The 17,276-nt window shown below is 42.5% G+C and overlaps 1 protein-coding gene across 6 annotated transcripts in view; it reads right to left on the bottom strand.

Moving 5' to 3' along the window:
* Positions 1–13,011, bottom strand: part of CLCC1 (chloride channel CLIC like 1) — a 53,564-nt gene extending 40,553 nt beyond the window's left edge. For 4 of the 6 annotated variants that reach the window (XR_009552600.1, XM_060201973.1, XM_060201971.1 and 1 more), the window contains exon 1: positions 12,840–12,996. The gene's annotated coding sequence lies outside the window, so the exon portion shown is untranslated. Of the gene's footprint in view, positions 1–12,839 lie in introns of all 6 variants that reach the window. The other 2 variants (XM_060201972.1, XM_060201974.1) reach the window with 2 other exon arrangements.
* Positions 13,012–17,276: the final 4,265 nt, after the last annotated feature.

Below are 17,276 nucleotides of genomic sequence, written 5' to 3'. Positions count from 1 at the left end.
CTTCCCCAAAATAATTCACAAATTCAGAAACACAAAGAAGAAGGAAGAAGTGTATGACAAGATTAAAAAAAAAAAAGAGAAAAAAAAAGAAAAAGAAAAAAAGAGACAATTGAGAGAAAAGGGAAAAGATAAGAAAAAGAGCTGTAATTAAAGAGCAGTGAAAGGAAAGGGTTTTTTTTTATTACTTTATTTTTAATTTAATTTAATTTAATTTTTTTAATTAGCTAGGAGGAGGAGGGATGGGAGAGTCTGTAGAGGAGGTAGGAGTAAGGAGACAAGTTCCTCCCACAATAGATAAGATGCCCACTACCCTAGCAATGAAAGATACCCTAAGAGTTAATTCTGGTCAACCTAAAGGGGGGGAAGATATATGCCTTTATATAATATTAATAATAAAATAGAGCAGGGTAAAAAAAAAAAAAAACACCCTGTCCCAGATTACCTCAAACCTCGTGATCAGAGGCAGCTGATTGTTAAGAATGAGAAAAAGAAAAAGAAAAAAAAAAAAACCTCAGGACTAAACAAGGATAGCTGAAATAGACAGTTAAGCAAATCTACTATCCACTGTATATTCCACACTGAGTCAGAATTCTTCCCCAAAATAATTCCCAAATGTGTATCAGTGAATTCAAAAAAGCACACTGTTTGGTGGTGTGGGAGCTGGGGCCTGTGGCTTTGGAAGCTGTAGGATTAAGGAAGAAAGGATGATAAGAATGAGAAGAAAAAAAAAGAGAGAGAAAAATGAAAAAGATAAGAAAAAGAACAGTCATAAAAGAGCAGTGAAAGGAGTTTTATTTATTTATTTATTTTTAATTATTTAATTAGCTATGCGGGATGAGGTGGGGCAGGTTGGCTACTTAGAAAGAAAAAAGGCCAGAGGTTTCAGAAGTGTATAGACTTAGAATGAATGATACTCCCTGGTGGGATAGGAATTTGGTGAAGACAGCTCAGCAGGGGAGCCTTCTAGGAGCTGATCCCAGGGACTGGTTATGGGGGGGGGGGGTGTGTGCTTAATAATTAAAAGGAAAAAAAAAGTTTCCCTTTTTTTCTACTATATTTCTTAACCCAAATAAAGTTTTAGTCACCTCCTTGGTGTCACCGCTAGGACCCCTTATTGACTGGCCTACTAAAGGCAGAAAATCCTACCGTTTCCAAAAGATGTGGTCAGAGCTCAAGCTACTAGCAGCTTCTCAGTCCGCCATCTTCCAGGAACCCCCGAACTGGCACTTCTATCGGACTTACTGGTACACAACTCTACAGTAGCTTCCCTTTATGCTGCTGGGTTTCTCAAAGACTGACTGCAGCCAGCTGCCTTGGGACTCTATAGGCCATACCCTCCTCCCTCCTTGCTAGGTAATGCTCACAGAGGCAAGAAAAGCCCACAGAGGCAGGAAATGTCCTTTAGCTTGATAAAGCCTTTCCCACAGAGGCAAGAAACACCCCCTCAGGCCTTCCCTTGGTATCACACAGGTTCTTGTTGCTCGCATACTTGTTCCTCCATGTTTGTGCCAGTTTCTTTTTTTTAAAAAAATGCCTGTACGATATAGGTTTCTGTTCACCCCACACTCCTGATAGTATGGTCAATTAGTTAAAAAGAAAAGGGGGAATTGTTGGTATGCTTCTAGTTCTGCTTCTGGGATCCCTTATGTTACATTGCTTGACGTTGTGGTCTCCTTACATGGTCATTCTGTTACATTGGTTTGGTCTCACTCCCCCTGCCTCCAGGAGATTTTGGTTTAGTCTTTCCCTTTTTGCGCTTCTCTCTTCTCCCCACCCCCTATCCTAGGTACTTCCTGGGTTCCTGACTCTGCCACCGGAAGACAGAGAAGAGGACAGATTTGGGTTGTGATTAGATTAGTTTTTTTGAACCATTTGCTCATGAATAAAGAAATACTGCTTCTCCACTCAGCCGTGTGTCCGTGGTCGTCTGTCTACTGCCGCAAAGCCCGGCATACTGGCGCCGTGAACTTTGACAACACCAGTTAATTTTTTTTTCCTTTACAGAGCAATATATAGAAAGGAAAAATACCACAGCACCAAACCATCACTTATGGAACTTCTTCTGTGCAGGTGCTCCCATGTAGTGGCCAGGAATTCAAACCCTGGCCCTACTCATGGTAAAGTAAGCACTCTACTGAATAAGCTATCTCCTGGTCCCAAGAAAATAAAATTTGATGGCACAGCTATATACAAGATACTGGGTACTCCCCAATAAAGAAATAAATTTAAATAATAATAAAAAAAAAGAAATCAAGAGGGAAGGGGGAGGTAGAGAGGGAGAAAGACAGAGAGACACCTGCAGACCTGCTTCACCACTTGCAAAGCTTTCCCTCTGTAGGTGAGGACTAGAGGTCTGAACCTAGGTCCTTTGGCACTGTGATATGTGTACTAACCAGGTTTGCCACCACCTGGCCCCTATGATCTTTCTTTCTTTTTTTTTTTTTATATTTTCCCTTTTGTTGCCCTTGTTTTTCTATGATCTTTATTAAGTTATAATTTAATAGCAAACCTACAAAAAATAAAAAACACAATAGCAGATGGTTATAAAACAATATTTCAACTACAACAATAAAACAATAAGGGCAACAAAAGGGAATAAATAAACAAATATTTATTTAAAAAAACATTTCAGGCAATGGTATATAGCATAAAGGTTATAAAAAGAGACTCTCATGCCTGAGGCTCTGAATCCCAGGTTCAGTCCCCTGCACCACCATAAGCCAGAGCTGAGCAGAGTTCTGGTAATAAAATAAAATAAAATAAAATAAATAGTATTTCTAGCTTTGAAGCATTCTGACATAACTTACTCATGACAGATTTTTTAAAGATTTGGTGGGGTTAATTGATTACAGTTGCTGACATGTGGATACAATTTCTCATCTCCCTGTGAGATGTCTACAAAACATTCTTTTTTTTTTTTTTTTGCCTCTAGGGTTATTGCTGGGGCTCAGTTCCTGCACTACAAATCCACTGTTCCTGGAGGCTATTCTTTTCCTCTGTTGCCCTTGTTGTTTATCTTCTTTGTTGTTATTGTTGTTGTTGTTGTTGCTGTCATTGATGTTGGATAGGACAGAGAGAAATTGAGAAAGGAGGGAAAGACAGAAAAGAAGAGAGAAATATAGACACCTACAGTCCTGCTTCACTGCTTGTGAAAGAACTCCCCTGCAGTTGGGGAGTCGGCGGTTTGAACCAGGATCGCTGCTGGTCAAACATTCTTACCCTTTGCACCATCAGGCACCAGGACCCCAAAACTACCTCCCTAAGCCTCTTTCTCTCCTTCCCCCATAGTCCTTTACTTTGATGCAATACACCAACCCCAGTTAAAAATGATGAGGTAGATAGCTCTCCTCTCCCGGATGAACTAGGAATACCAAAGGAGACCACCCGGACCAAAACAAGACAGGACTGGAATGACCACAGGAACCCAGTAAATCACCCGTAAGTACAAACACGCGTGACTGGTGACAGAGAGGAGAGAGGGGCCTAAGGAGAGATTAAGTAACTGCTAACAGTTCAACAGTTTATCAGTGGAGACACCACCTCCAGTCTGCTCCACAACAAGGGGACAGCTGAAGAGAGGAGAGGACTCCCCAGAGACTCACCAAGTGCAACTCTGCGTCTCCATTGCTACTACCATCAGAATCTGGAGCAGCAACAGGGAGGGACACCAGGGGACAGAGATCTACCCGGGAAACTCAGAAGACCTATACCTCGGTGGCATAGCTGAGGGGCTGTGAAAGTCTCTTTGCATAACCACTGGATTATCTCTGCCACACCCTGCTTTAGCTCTTGGTCAGGAGTCAGTGATTAAGCTAAGAAGCCTATTGATAGTTTAAAAGCCCTCAGTTTCCCACAGCCTACAGGTAAGAAAAAAAAAGAGGCTTTTACACCACTGAGCTCCAATTCAGGGATTGAAAAAAATGTTAACTTCCACCACGGTAAACCCTTTAATTAAATTACTTAGACACAAGTCAATCCAGGCAATAGTAATCAATAATTTGAAAAGTACTGATAAAGGGAACTCATAATATATAAAATGGTTAAAACAACAAGAAAAAATATTGGGGACTCGAACCAGGACAAGAGTCCAGCTAAAAGTCCTCCAGAGGGTGAAGCACAAAACAACGAGTTCAACATCCAAACATTAGCTAAGGAAATAATAACAGGAGTGAGTAAAGAATTTGGAAAAATTGTAATCAGAAATGCAGGAGCAACAAATGAGAATATGGAAGAAAATTCTAATTATCTCATGGTTATTAGAGAGCTGAAAGCTGAAATCGCTGAGCTAAGAATGCAACTAGCTGAACAAGCTAAAACAGTATCAGAACAGGGCAACAAAATAGATGAACTCCAGAAAGCAGTAGAGGGCAGAGAGAATAGAATCTATGAGGAGGCTGAAGACAGAATTAGCAAGATTGAGGATGAATTAGAGACAACTAAAAAAGAAGTAAGAGATCTCAAAAAGAGATTAAGAGATGCTGAAAACAACAACAGAGTCCTATGGGATGACTTCAAAAGAAACAATATACGTATTATTGGCTTACCAGAGGAAGAAAGAGAAGGAGAGGAAGAAAGCATTCTCCAGGCCATAATAGCTGAAAATTTCTCTAGTCTAGACAACACCAAAGACATAAAGATTCAAGAAGCCGAGAGGGTCCCAAACAGAATTAACCCAGACCTAAAGACACCAAGACATAGCATACATAGAATGGAAAGGAATAAGGATAAAGAAAGGATCCTCAAGGCTGCAAGAGAAAAACAAAGTCACCTAAAAAGGAAAACCCATAAGGTTAGCAGCAGACTTCTCCATACAAACACTACAGGCCAGAAGAGAATGGCAAGATATCTATCGAGTGCTCAATGAGACAGGCTTTCAGCCAAGAATACTATATCCTGCTAGACTGTCATTCAGACTAGATGGAGGCATCAAAACCTTCTCAGACAAGCAACAGTTGAAGGAAGCAACCATCACCAAGCCTGCCCTGAAAGAAGTTCTGAAAGGTCTCCTATAAACAACCAGACCACCACAAATAGGACATATATCAAAACACTCTAAAACTCTACAAGAATGGCATTAAAATATCTTCAATCTTTGATATCAATAAATGTCAATGGTCTAAATTCACCTATTAAAAGACACAGAGTAGGAAGATGGATCAGAAAACACAACCTTACAATATGTTGTCTACAGGAAACTCACCTAACTCAACAAGACAAACACTGACTTAAAGTGAAAGGATGGAAAACTAGCATACAAGCCAATGGCCCACAAAAAAGGGCAGGCAGCTATTCTCATATCTGACATGATAGACTTTAAAATAGATAAGATTAAAAAAGATAGGAATGGACACTACTTAATACTCAGAGGATCAGTCAATCAAGAGGACTTAACAATTATTAATATCTATGCACCCAATGAGAAGCCATCTAAATACATCCAACTTCTACTGAAAGAGCTACAGCAATACATTAACAGTAACACAATCATAGTAGGGGACTTCAACACCCCACTATCTCAACTTGATAGATCATCCAAGAAGAAAATCAATAAAGACATAAGGGAGCTAAATGAAGAGATAGATAAACTAGAACTATTGGACATTTTCAGAGTCATTCATCCCAAGAAACTGGAATACACATTTTACTCAAATCCACATGGATCATTCTCAAGGATAGACCATATGTTAGGCCACAAAGACAGCATCACCAATTCAAGAGCACTGAAATCATCCCAAGCGTCTTCTCAGACCACAGTGGAATTCAACTAACACTTAACAATCAACAAAAGATTAGTAACAGTCTCAAAATGTGGAAGCTCAACAGTACACTTCTTAACAACTTCTGGGTCAAAGAGGAAATCAAGGAAGAAATCAAAATGTTTCGAAAGTTTAATGAAAATGAAGACACAAGCTATCAAAATATTTGGGACACAGCTAAAGCAGTCATAAGAGGGAACTTCATAGCTATACAAGCACACATTAGGAAACAAGAAAAGGCACAAATACACAGCCTGATTGCACATCTTAAAGACCTAGAAGAAGAACAACAAAGGAATCCTAAAGCAACCAGAAGGACAGAAATCACTAAAGTTAGGGCAGAAATAAATAACATTGAAAATAGGAAAACCATACAAAAGATCGATGAAAGTAAATGTTGGTTCTTCGAAAGAGTAAACAAAATTGACAAAACTTTAGCCAGACTCAAAAAACAAAAAAGGGAGAAGACCCAAATAAATCGGATAGTAAATGAAAGAGGAGCTATCACAACAGACACTGCAGAAATTCAACATATCATGTGAGGCTTTAATGAACAACTATATGCCACCAAGCTAGAGAATCTGGAAGAAATGAATGATTTCCTAGATACCTACCAACTTCCAAAACTAAGAGGAAGTGGATAACATGAACAGGCCCATCACAGCTAATGAAACTGAAACAGTTATCAAAAATCTTCCCAAAAATAAAAGTCCCGGAACAAATGGTTTTACAAATGAATTCTACAAAACTTTCAAAGAAGAACTAATACCTCTACTTTTAAAAGTCTTTCAGAAGACTGAAGACACTGGAATAATCCCTGCCAGCTTCTATGAAGCCAACATCACCCTGATACCAAAAGCAGACAGGGACACAACCAAAAAAGAAAACTACAGACCAATATCTCTGATGAACATAGATGCGAAAATATTGAACAAAATTCTAGCCAACCGGATACAGCAGTATATCAAAAAGATTGTTCATCATGACCAAGTGGGGTTTATCCCAGGCATGCAAGGTTGGTTTAATATACGTAAATCAATCAATGTGATCCATCACATCAACAAAAGCAAGACCAAAAACCACATGGTCATATCAATAGATGCAGAGAAAGCCTTTGACAAAATACAACATCCTTTTATGATCAAAACACTACAAAAAATGGGAATAGATGGAAAATTCCTGAAGATAGTGGAGTCTATATATAGCAAACCTACAGCCAAGATCATACTCAATGGTGAAAAACTGGAAGCATTTCCACTCAGATCAGGTACTAGACAGGGCTGCCCACTATCACCATTACTATTCAACATAGTGTTGGAAGTTCTTTCCATAGCAATCAGGCAGGAGCAAGGAATTCAAGGCATACAGATTGGAAGAGAAGAAATCAAACTCTCCTTATTTGCAGATGACATGATAGTATACATGGAAAATCCTAAGGAATCCAGCAAGAAGCTTTTGGAAATCATCAGGCAATACAGTAAGGTGTCAGGCTATAAAATTAACATTCAAAAGTCAGTGGCATTCCTCTATGCAAACACTAAGTTAGAAGAAATTGAAATTCAGAAATCAGTTCCTTTTACTATAGCAACAAAAACAATAAAATATCTAGGAGTAAACCTAACCAAAGAAGTGAAAGACTTGTATACTGAAAATTATGAGTCACTACTCAAAGAAATTGAAAAAAACACAAAGAAGTGGAAAGATATTCCATGTTCATGGGTTGGAAGAATTAACATCATCAAAATGAATATATTACCCAGAGCCATCTACAAATTTAATGCTATCCCCATCAAGATCCCAAGCACATTTTTTAGCAGAATAGAAAAAATGCTACAAATGTTTATTTGGAACCAGAAAAGACCTAGAATTGCCAAAACAATATTGAGAAAAAAGAACAGCACCAGAGGCATCACACTCCCAGATCTCAAACTGTATTATAGGGCCATTGTCATCAAAACTGCTTGGTAGTGGAACATGAACAGACACACTGACCAGTGGAATAGAATTGAGAGCCCAGAAATGAGGCCCCACACCTATGGACATTTATTGACAAAGGGGCCCAGACTATTCAATGGGGAAAGCAGAGTCTCTTCAACAAATGGTGTTGGAAACAATGGGTTGAAACATGCAGAAGAATGAAACTGAATCACTGTATTTCACCAAATACAAAAATAAATTCCAAGTGGACTTGGATGTTAGACCAGAAACTATCAGATACTTAGAGGAAAATATTGGCAGAACTTTTTTCCGCATAAATTTTAAAGACATTTTCAATGAAACGAATCCTATCACAAGGAAGACTAACGCAAGTATAAACCTATGGGACTACATCAAATTAAAAATCTTCTTCACAGCAAAAGAAACCACTACCCAAACCAAGAGACCCCTCACAGAATGGGAGAAGATCTTTACATGCCATACATCAGATAAGAGTTTAATAACCAACATATATAAAGAGCTTGCCAGACTCAACAACAAGACAACAAATAACCCCATCCAAAAATGGGAGGAGGACTTGGACAGAATATTCACCACAGAAGAGATCCAAAAGGCCGAGGATCACATGAAAATATGCTCCAAGTCTCTGATTGTCAGAGAAATGCAAATAAAGACAAAGAGATATCACTTCACTCCTGTGAGAATGTCATACATCAGAAAAGGTAACAGCAGCAAATGCTGGAGAGGGTGTGGGGTCAAAGGAACCCTCCTGCACTGCTGGTGGGAATGTCAATTGGTCCAACCTCTGTGGAGAACAGTCTGGAGAACTCTCAGAAGGCTAGAAATAGACCTACCCTATGACCCTGCAATTCCCCTCCTGGGGATATATCCTAAGGAACCCAACACATCCATCTAAAAAGATCTGTGTACACATATGTTCTTGGCAGCACAATTTGTAATAGCCAAAACCTGGCAGCAACCCAGGTGTCCAACAACAGATGAGTGGCTGAGCAAGTTGTGGTATATATACACAATGGAATACTACTCAGCTGTAAAAAATGGTGACTTCACCGTTTTCAGCCGATCTTGGATGGACCTTGAAAAAATCATGTTGAGTGAAATAAGTCAGAAGCAGAAGGATGAATATGGGATGATCTCACTCTCAGGCCGAAGTTGAAAAACAAGATTAGAAAAGAAAACACAAGTCGAACCTGAAATGGAATTGGAGTATTACACCAAAGTAAAAGACTCTGGGGTGGGTGGGTTGGTGGGGAGAATACAGGTCCATGAAAGATGATGAATGACATAGTGGGGGTTGTATTCTTAAATGGGAATCTGGGGAATGTTATGCATGTACAAACTATTGTATTTACTGTTGAATGTAAAGCATTAATTCCCCAATAAAGAAATAAATTATTTTTTTAAAAAAGTACTCTCTATCTCCTCCTCCCCACTCAATTTCTGTCTCTATTCAATAAGAAATAAAAGATTTTCTTTAAAGAAATAAGAAAAAAATCTTAAAGAAAACAACTAATTAGAGCTATAAAAAGCAAGTTAAGGGTGGGAGGGGCCAACAGACTCGGGCTCCAAAGCCCCTGGTTCAATCCCCAGCACCATCATAAGCCAGAGCAGAGCAGTGCTCTGATTAAAAAACAAGCGAGTTAAAAATGCAATATGGGGTGGTCCGGGAGGTGGTGCAGTGGCTTAGGCACTAGACTCTCAAGCATGAGGTCCTGAGTTCGATCCCCGGCAGCACATGTACCAGAGTGATGGCTGGTTCTTTCTCTCCTCCTATCGTTCTCATGAATAAATAAATTCTTAAAAAAAAAAAATAGGGAAATTTCCCTTTTAAAAAAAAAAAAGCAATATGGGGCAGGAGCCGGGCAGTTGTACACCATGTTAAGCACACACAGTACAAAGCACAAGGACTGGCACAAGGATCCTGGTTTAAGGCCCTGGGTTCCCCACCTGCACAAGCAATGAAGCAGGTCTGCAGGTGTCTTTCTCTCCCCCTCTTGGTCTTCTCCTCCTCTCTCAATTTCTCTCTGTTCTGTTTATCAGCCAATAAAAAAAAAATAAAAAGGAAAAAATGGCCTCCAAGAGCAGTGGATTCTTATTGCAGGCACTGAGCCCCTGGGAAAAAAAAAAAAAGCAATATGTGGCTGAGGAAACAGCATAATGGTTATGCAAAATATGCAAAAGACTTTCAAGCCTGAGGCTGAGGTCCCAGGTTCAATCTTCTGCACCACTATAAGCCAAAACTGAGTAGTGCTTTGGTATTGGAGGAGGGGGTGGTGATGGTGTGTGTGTGTTCATTTTGTCTTTGACACATTAATTCTAATTCTTGGAACCTATGCTACAAAAATACTTGCAAGCAAGGGAGATAGCACAGTGGTTACGCTTTCATGCCAGGGATTCAGAAGTCCCAGATTCAATCATTCAGTCCCCTGCACCAACATAAACTGGAGCTGAGCAATGCCCTGGTTAAGCCTCCCACCATCCCCCAAGCACCACCACCAAAAAAAAAAAAAAAATCTAAAGGATAAAAAGGAACACAGAGGGCGGGGGAGACAGCATAATGGTTATGCAAACAGACTCTCATGCCTGAGACTCCAAAGTCCCAGGTTCAATCCCCTGCACTACCATAAGCCAGAGTTGAGCAGTGCTCTGGCGTTTCTCTCTCTTTCTCCCTCTGCATCGCTCTCAAAAATAAAATAAATAGGGAGTCGGGCGGTGGCGCAGTGGGTTAAGCGCACGTGGTGCAAAGCGCAAGGACCGGCGTAAGGATCCCGGTTCGAGCCCCCGGCTCCCCACCTGCAGGGGAGTCGCTTCACGGGCAGTGAAGCAGGTCTGCAGGTGTCTATCTTTCTTTGCCCTCTCTCTCTGTCTTCCCCTCCTCTCTCCATTTCTCTCTGTCCTATCCAACAACAAAGCAACGTCAACAATGGCAATAATAACCGCAACGAGGCTGCAACAACTAGGGCAACAAAAAGGGGGAAAAATGGCCTCCAGGAGCGGTGGATTCATGGTGCAGGCACCGAGCCCAGCAAAAACCCTGGAGGAAAAAATAAAATAATAAAAAATAAAAATAAAAAAAAAAAGAACACAGGAGATCTCAGAATAGGAATGCTACTGTGTAGGGAGAAACTGAGATAAAGGTAAAGAATTGGAAAAAAAAAAACACAATAAAGTGCATCATACAAAGGGAGAGAAACAAACATCTATCAAAAAGCCAAATTTTAACTGGATTCCCAGTCATGCTACTGGCAACTGCTATTTTTCTCCAATAATGATGAGCCGTTCTAGAACTTTATGGAGGACGAAGGCCTAGCAAAACAAAAGTAATGAAAGAACAGGGGATAAGGTAGATGAGTGAAATCAGCTAGAAATTTAAACCTCCTACCAAATCCCCACGCCCCCTCCTTAAAGACTAATTCAGCAGGCAATCTCACAGTTGATTTTTTTTTTTTTTTTGCCTCCTGGGTTATTGCTGGCGGCTCGGTGCCTGCACCATGAATCCCCTGCTCCTGGAGGCTATTTTTCCCCTTTTGTTGCCCTTGTTTTAGCCTTGTTGTGGTTATTATTGTTGTTGTTGATGTCGTTGTTGGGTTGGACAGAGAGAAATGGAGAGAGGAGGGGAAGACAGAGAGGGGGAGAGAAGGATAGACACCTGCAGACCTGCTTCACCGCCTGTGAAGCGACTCCCCTGCAGGTGGGGAGCCGAGGGCTCGAACCGGGATCCTTTTGCCGGTCCTTGAGCTCTGCACCACATGCGCTTAACCTGCTGCGCTACCACCCGACCCCCTCTCGCAGCTGATCTTATATGCTCCAAATGAGGGCGCATCTACAGCTGCAGCACCTACACCTGCTGCCAACAAGACAGATTCTGATTAAGTCTGAGGTGTGGGCTCACAGACCACGTTGTGACTAGCAAAGTTTTAGGGAAAAGCAGCCATACTAAATTGGCTTAAATGACAGACAGCTTCTGTGATGCCACTTCTTGTCTGTGAGCAGTTGCTCCAAGTTCCTGCCATTTTTCTCACCCGATTCAGGCTTTTGAGGCTAAGACCAAAACTGCATCGGAGACTATAGCTAGTATTTTATTGCGATCTGCTAAATATCCTTACATGCATTCATTCACTGAATCCTCATAAAAACTCTTGTAAGAGTGCTGTTAGATTCATTTTATAAATTAGAAATATAATTTCCTTAAGGTTACCCAGTAAGTGTAGAACCAGGCTTGCTCCACCTAACCTGCCTCTCAGGGCCAGGTGCCAGTGTCCTGGGGAGCTATTAGGGAGGATGGGGTGTTAAAGGAGGAACTACGGGTCCCTGATCTCCACCCAGCGGGCATTAGCATGAGTGGGTATTGGGGAGGAGCCAGACTGCACTCTGTCCATGAAAACTGCTGGCTACTGAGTGGAAACCGGTGCGAAAGCATTTGATTCACACTTGCAATGAGGAAAACAAGACTTGGATAGCAGAGTCGTATCCAGTATTAACCGAGAGCAGCAATAAATGTAGGGGGGGCTGCGACACAGAGAAATTAAGAGGGAAGGAGGCGATAGAGAGGCACCTGCAGCCCTGCTTCACCGCTCGTGAAGCTTCCCCTTGAACCCGGGTCCTTGAGCATAGTAATATGTGTTCTAGCAGGTGCGCCACCCACCTGGCCCCATACTTTGTATTTCTACCCCGCTCCCAGGTGATAATGAAGCTTGTCTTGGAAACCTTAGCTCATAGTCACTGTCAACGAAAAAAATGACTTGAAACTGTTTACCACCACAGACTCATGGCTATACGCATGACATTTTTTTTAACTTCTTGCATTCACTTCATACCTGAACTCTGAAAGAAATTAACTACCAAATCCGAGCTACTTCGCTGCCAGCATTGGCTCATCATGCTTAAAGCTTTCAGGAACAAGCGAAACCGAACAACTTCAAAGTTCGCTGGGGTCTCGCGCTGCACTCGCGAGCGCTTCCCGCCGGGCCGCCGTGGGCACCCGCGACCCGCAGCCTCGCAGCAGCCGGACCGGCCGCCCCGCACACACCTTGACGCCGCCAGGGCCCCAGCGCCCGCCTGCCCGCCCGCCCACCTGGCCTCTCGCCTCCGCCCCCTGGGCCTCCCAGGCCCAAACTCACAGACCTGCCCGCCGTACAAACACACCCGGCCGCGCCGACTCGCGTCCCTGCTCTCCCGCTGGGCACTCAAGGAAGAAAGACAAGCACCTGCCACACCAGCCAGAGAAGATGGCAGCCCGCTCGGTGAGCTCAGAAACCGTCCCGAGCCTCGCGGGCCTCCTGATCAACTCGCTCGGCGAGCGACTGTGCGTCCTCGGGCGCGCAGCTGATTGGTCCAGACGAGGGGGCGGGACCTGCCTCTGATTGGTTTGCTTTAGGTCGGGATCTCCAACAGGACCCTGCAAAACGTTGAAGCCAGACACATAACGCATTTTTTTGTTATTGGTTTTATAATTGGGTAAAAGTAATAGTTGTAGGCTGGGGAGACACAGTAATGGTTATGCAAAAAGATTTTCATGCCTCAGGTTCAATCCTCAATACCAGCATAAGCAGAGTTGAACAGTGCTCTGGTCTCTCTCCCCTCTTTCTGTAGCTCTCATTAAAATAAATAGAGGCCGCGGGGACAGCACGCCAGGTTTAGTGTACATGGCACGAACACAAGGACCGGCCCAAGGATCCCGGTTTGGTCCCCACCTGCAGGGTGAAGCGCTTGTGAATCTTCACAAGCGGTGAAGCAGGTCTGCAGGTGTCTATCTTTGTCTTCTCTTTCTCTCTGTCCTTTCCAACAACAACAAAATGGAAAAATAAATGAAATAAAATAAAAATAAAATGTAGTCGTTGTAATAAAAACCAGAAGCCTATTTTAAAAATGCTTTTTATGTGTGTGTGGGGGGTGGAAGGATAATAGGTATAGTAAACCAATATTTGAGAGAAAAGTGGGTAAGGAATTAGCACACCATAGAGAAGTTGAAAGGAGAAAGGTCTGTTTTGTTTTTCTCTTTAACTCCTAGTCTAGCAATTTAAGGAAACCCTCCCAAAAAAGAAATATCAAGTTTTACATGACGGGCAGAAAGATAGAATAATGGTTATGCAAAAACTTTCCTGCCCTAGAGTGCTGGCCTGGTGTAGTGCCTCTGCATATAAACTCTGAGACAGATAGAGCTTCAGGTTGAAACCCTGTTCTCACCAGAAGACAGTGGTTTGCCCTCTGGAGGAAAAAAAAACTTTCCTACCTAAGGCACCAAAGGCCAGAACTGAACAGTGCTCCAGTAAGTAAATAAATAAAGTTAGTAAGTAAAGCAGTGTGAGACTTCTCATAGAAAGGAGGGGAGGGGGGCTGGGTGGTGGCGCACCTGGCTGAGCGCAGATGTTAGTGTGCAAGGACCCAGGTTCAAGTCCCGGGTCCCCACCTGTGGGGGAAAAGCTTTGCTAGAGGTGAAGCAGGGCTGCAGGTGTTTCTCTGTCTCTCTCCCTCTCTATCTCCCCCTTCCTTCTCGATTTCTGGCTGTCTTTATCCAATAAGTAAATTAAGATAATACAAAACATTTTTTAAAAAGAAAGGAGGGGAAGGAGGGAAAGGAAAGAATAGGAGCTTCCAGTAAACTTCTCAGGGTGCCAGGCTTCAGCTACACTACATGTGAGTACTAAAGCTCTGGGGAAAACTGGTGACTTTCCTTCCATCCACTACTCTCTCCATAGGGTAGAGAAGCCATAACTATGATTTTAAAAAGTAAATTATTAGCAATGAATTAAAATTTGTTGGGGGCTGCGCGGTAGCATGGCTGGTTAAGTGCACATGAGGTGAAGTGCAAGAACAGGTGCAAGTATCTGGGTTAATCCCCACCTGCAGGGGAGTCGCTTCACATTCGGTCGCTTCACATTTCTCTCCCCCCTCTGTCCTATCCAACAATGACAGCAATAACAATAATAATAACAACAATGGTAAACAAGTAGGGCAACAAAAGGGAGAAAATAGCCTCCAGGAGCAGTGGATTTGTAGTGCCGGCACCGAGCCCCAGCAATAATCATGGAGATAAAATAAAATAAAATAAAATAAAATTTGTTACAGGGGGCCAGGTGGTGGCACACCCAGTTGAGCTTATACATTACAGTGTTCAAGGGCCCAGGTTCAAGCCCATGGTCCTCACGTGCAAATGGGAAACTACAAGTGGTAAAGCAGTGCTAAAGGAGTCTCTCTCTCTCTCTCTCGCTCTCCTACTCCATCTCCCCTTTCCTCTAAATTCTCTCAGTCTCTATCCAATAAATAAAATCTAAGAAAATAAATTTACTACAAAATATAGTGCATTGAGTGTGTATGTAACTTACTGCAATTCTTTCTATCCCTTCCAGGTCTTCTTCCAGGACTTTTTTTTTTTTGCCTCCAGGTTTAGTGTTGGGGTTCAGTGGCCTGCACCATGAATCCACTGCTCCTGGAGGCTATTTTTTTCCCTTTGTTGCCCTTATTGTTTTATAATTGTTGTGGTTATTATTGTTTTTGTTATTGATGTCACTGTTGTTGGATAGGGCAGAGAGAAATGGAGAAAGGAGGGGAAGAAAGAGAGGGGGAAAGATAGACACCTGCAGTGTCACCACTCCTAGAAGTGACCCACCTGCACGTGGAGACCCAGAGACTCAAACCGGGATCCTTGCACCCATCCTTGCACTTCACGTCATGTGCACTTAACCTGCTGTGCTACCACCGGACACCCCCAGACTTCTTTTAGAGAGCGAAACAGAGGAAGAATCTATAACTCCCAAGCTTCCCTCAATGTGTTGGTGGGTAAGGGTGTGGGCAAGATTTGAACCTAAGTGGCATATATGGCAAAGCTCTGGTTTATAGTTGTACCAAGGACTATATCTGAGACCTCAGGGTCTCAAGTATGAAATCTTTTACATAGCCATTATGCTATTTGCCCGGCCCCAAATGTACTGTTTCAATCATTTTAAGTTACCATTCTGTCGTTAAGTTTTGTTTTTTTTAATTGAGAGGTTGTTTACAGTAAAGTTGGCACATGGGTATAATTTTTCACCTCACCTTGACAGGTGTCTGCAAAACACTTCCAAACTGGGTCCTTTTCCATCCCATGCCAGAACCTGAAAGCCACCCCTATGCCCACACCTATCCCCACCCACCCCCCAGAGTCCTTTGCTTTGGTGCAATACACCAAGCTAGTCCAAGTTTTACTTTGTGTTTCCTTTTATTCTTTTTTAAACAAGGGCACTGCTCAGCTCTAGTTTATGGTGGTGCAGGGTATTGAAACTGGGATTTATGGAGACTCAGGCAGGAGGGCCTCTTTGCCTAACCATTATGCTGCCTATCCCTACCCATTATTTTTGTTTCTTAAGTAAGATCATCCCATATTCATCTTGATCTTTCTAACTTATCTCACTGAACATGATTCCTTATAGCTCCTTCCAAGATAAGGTTTAAAAGGTGACTTCATCACATTTAATAGCTGTGCAGAATTCCACTGTATATATACCACAACTTCCTGTTTTATTATCTGACTAGAAAAGTAGATATTCAACCATCTCAGGAGAGGACAGGGAGTTTAATCCTCAATATCATCATCACCAGTACCAGCCCTACCCTGGCTCTTCCTGGTATTCTGTCTTTTCAGGTAGGCACCACCATAGGAGAATTGAGGGAGCAGTTGATGTGTTTCTGGGAATTTAGACAAACAACGAAGGATGGGATGTTCATTCACAACCTGTTTGCAGACCCTGATGTGGCTCTGTTGGGTCAGCACATGAGCATGGTGGATGGAATTAGCCAAGCCAAGCTTGAACACTTAGAGTCTGCAGGTGACTTTCTCCAAGAAATCTTCCATCTTCAAACCCAAGATGTAAGCCAGCTTCATTTTGTCTTCATCCACCTCTTCAGTGTGGACCTGTCAGATGCCAGGGACCCTTCTCAACCAATGTCAGCAGCTCCCCAGCAACTTTTCAGATGTTGGCCCTCCAGACCTCAGCTTTAGCTCCTGGTTGAGATGAGACTTCACAAATCATGTTGGTTTTGAGATACACCCAGCTCCTGGCCACCACTGGAAATGTTGACTCCATGGGCCCATCTGCTCCTGATTTTGAGCCCAGGTGACCAAGAAAGAGAGTTGTTAAGTACATTTAAGTTAGATTTGGTATATTGCACCAATGTAAAGGACTCTGTGAGGTGATGGCAGGGGGGAGGGGGGAGGGGGAGGGAGGAGGGGAGGGGGAGGGGAGGGGGAGGGGAGGGGAGAGAGGAGAGAAGAGAGAGGAGGTGAGGCCCCCACAGCACTGCTTGTCTTATTTGGTGCCACGGATCAAATCTGGGGACTCACACATAGACATCCTATACTCTGCCTGCTAAGCCACCTTCCTGGACACTCTAGATCTTAAATAAAAGAGAAGACATGCAAAAACTATGCAGTTTCCAAGAGTTTGAAAATAGCAAGTACTGGAAAAACATTAGATAGAAACTAATTGATTATGGTATTTCAAACACTAGACCATACTACTTCCAAGTAAACTAGAAAAGAAATGCTATAAATGGAAAATTATAGACACAAAGGAACAGGAAAAG

This window comes from Erinaceus europaeus, chromosome 11 (assembly GCF_950295315.1).
Source record: "Erinaceus europaeus chromosome 11, mEriEur2.1, whole genome shotgun sequence".
Classification (NCBI taxonomy): Eukaryota; Metazoa; Chordata; class Mammalia; order Eulipotyphla; family Erinaceidae; genus Erinaceus; species Erinaceus europaeus.
Note: the sequence above shows the minus strand (reverse complement) of the source record. Positions and strands in the feature narration are given on the sequence as shown.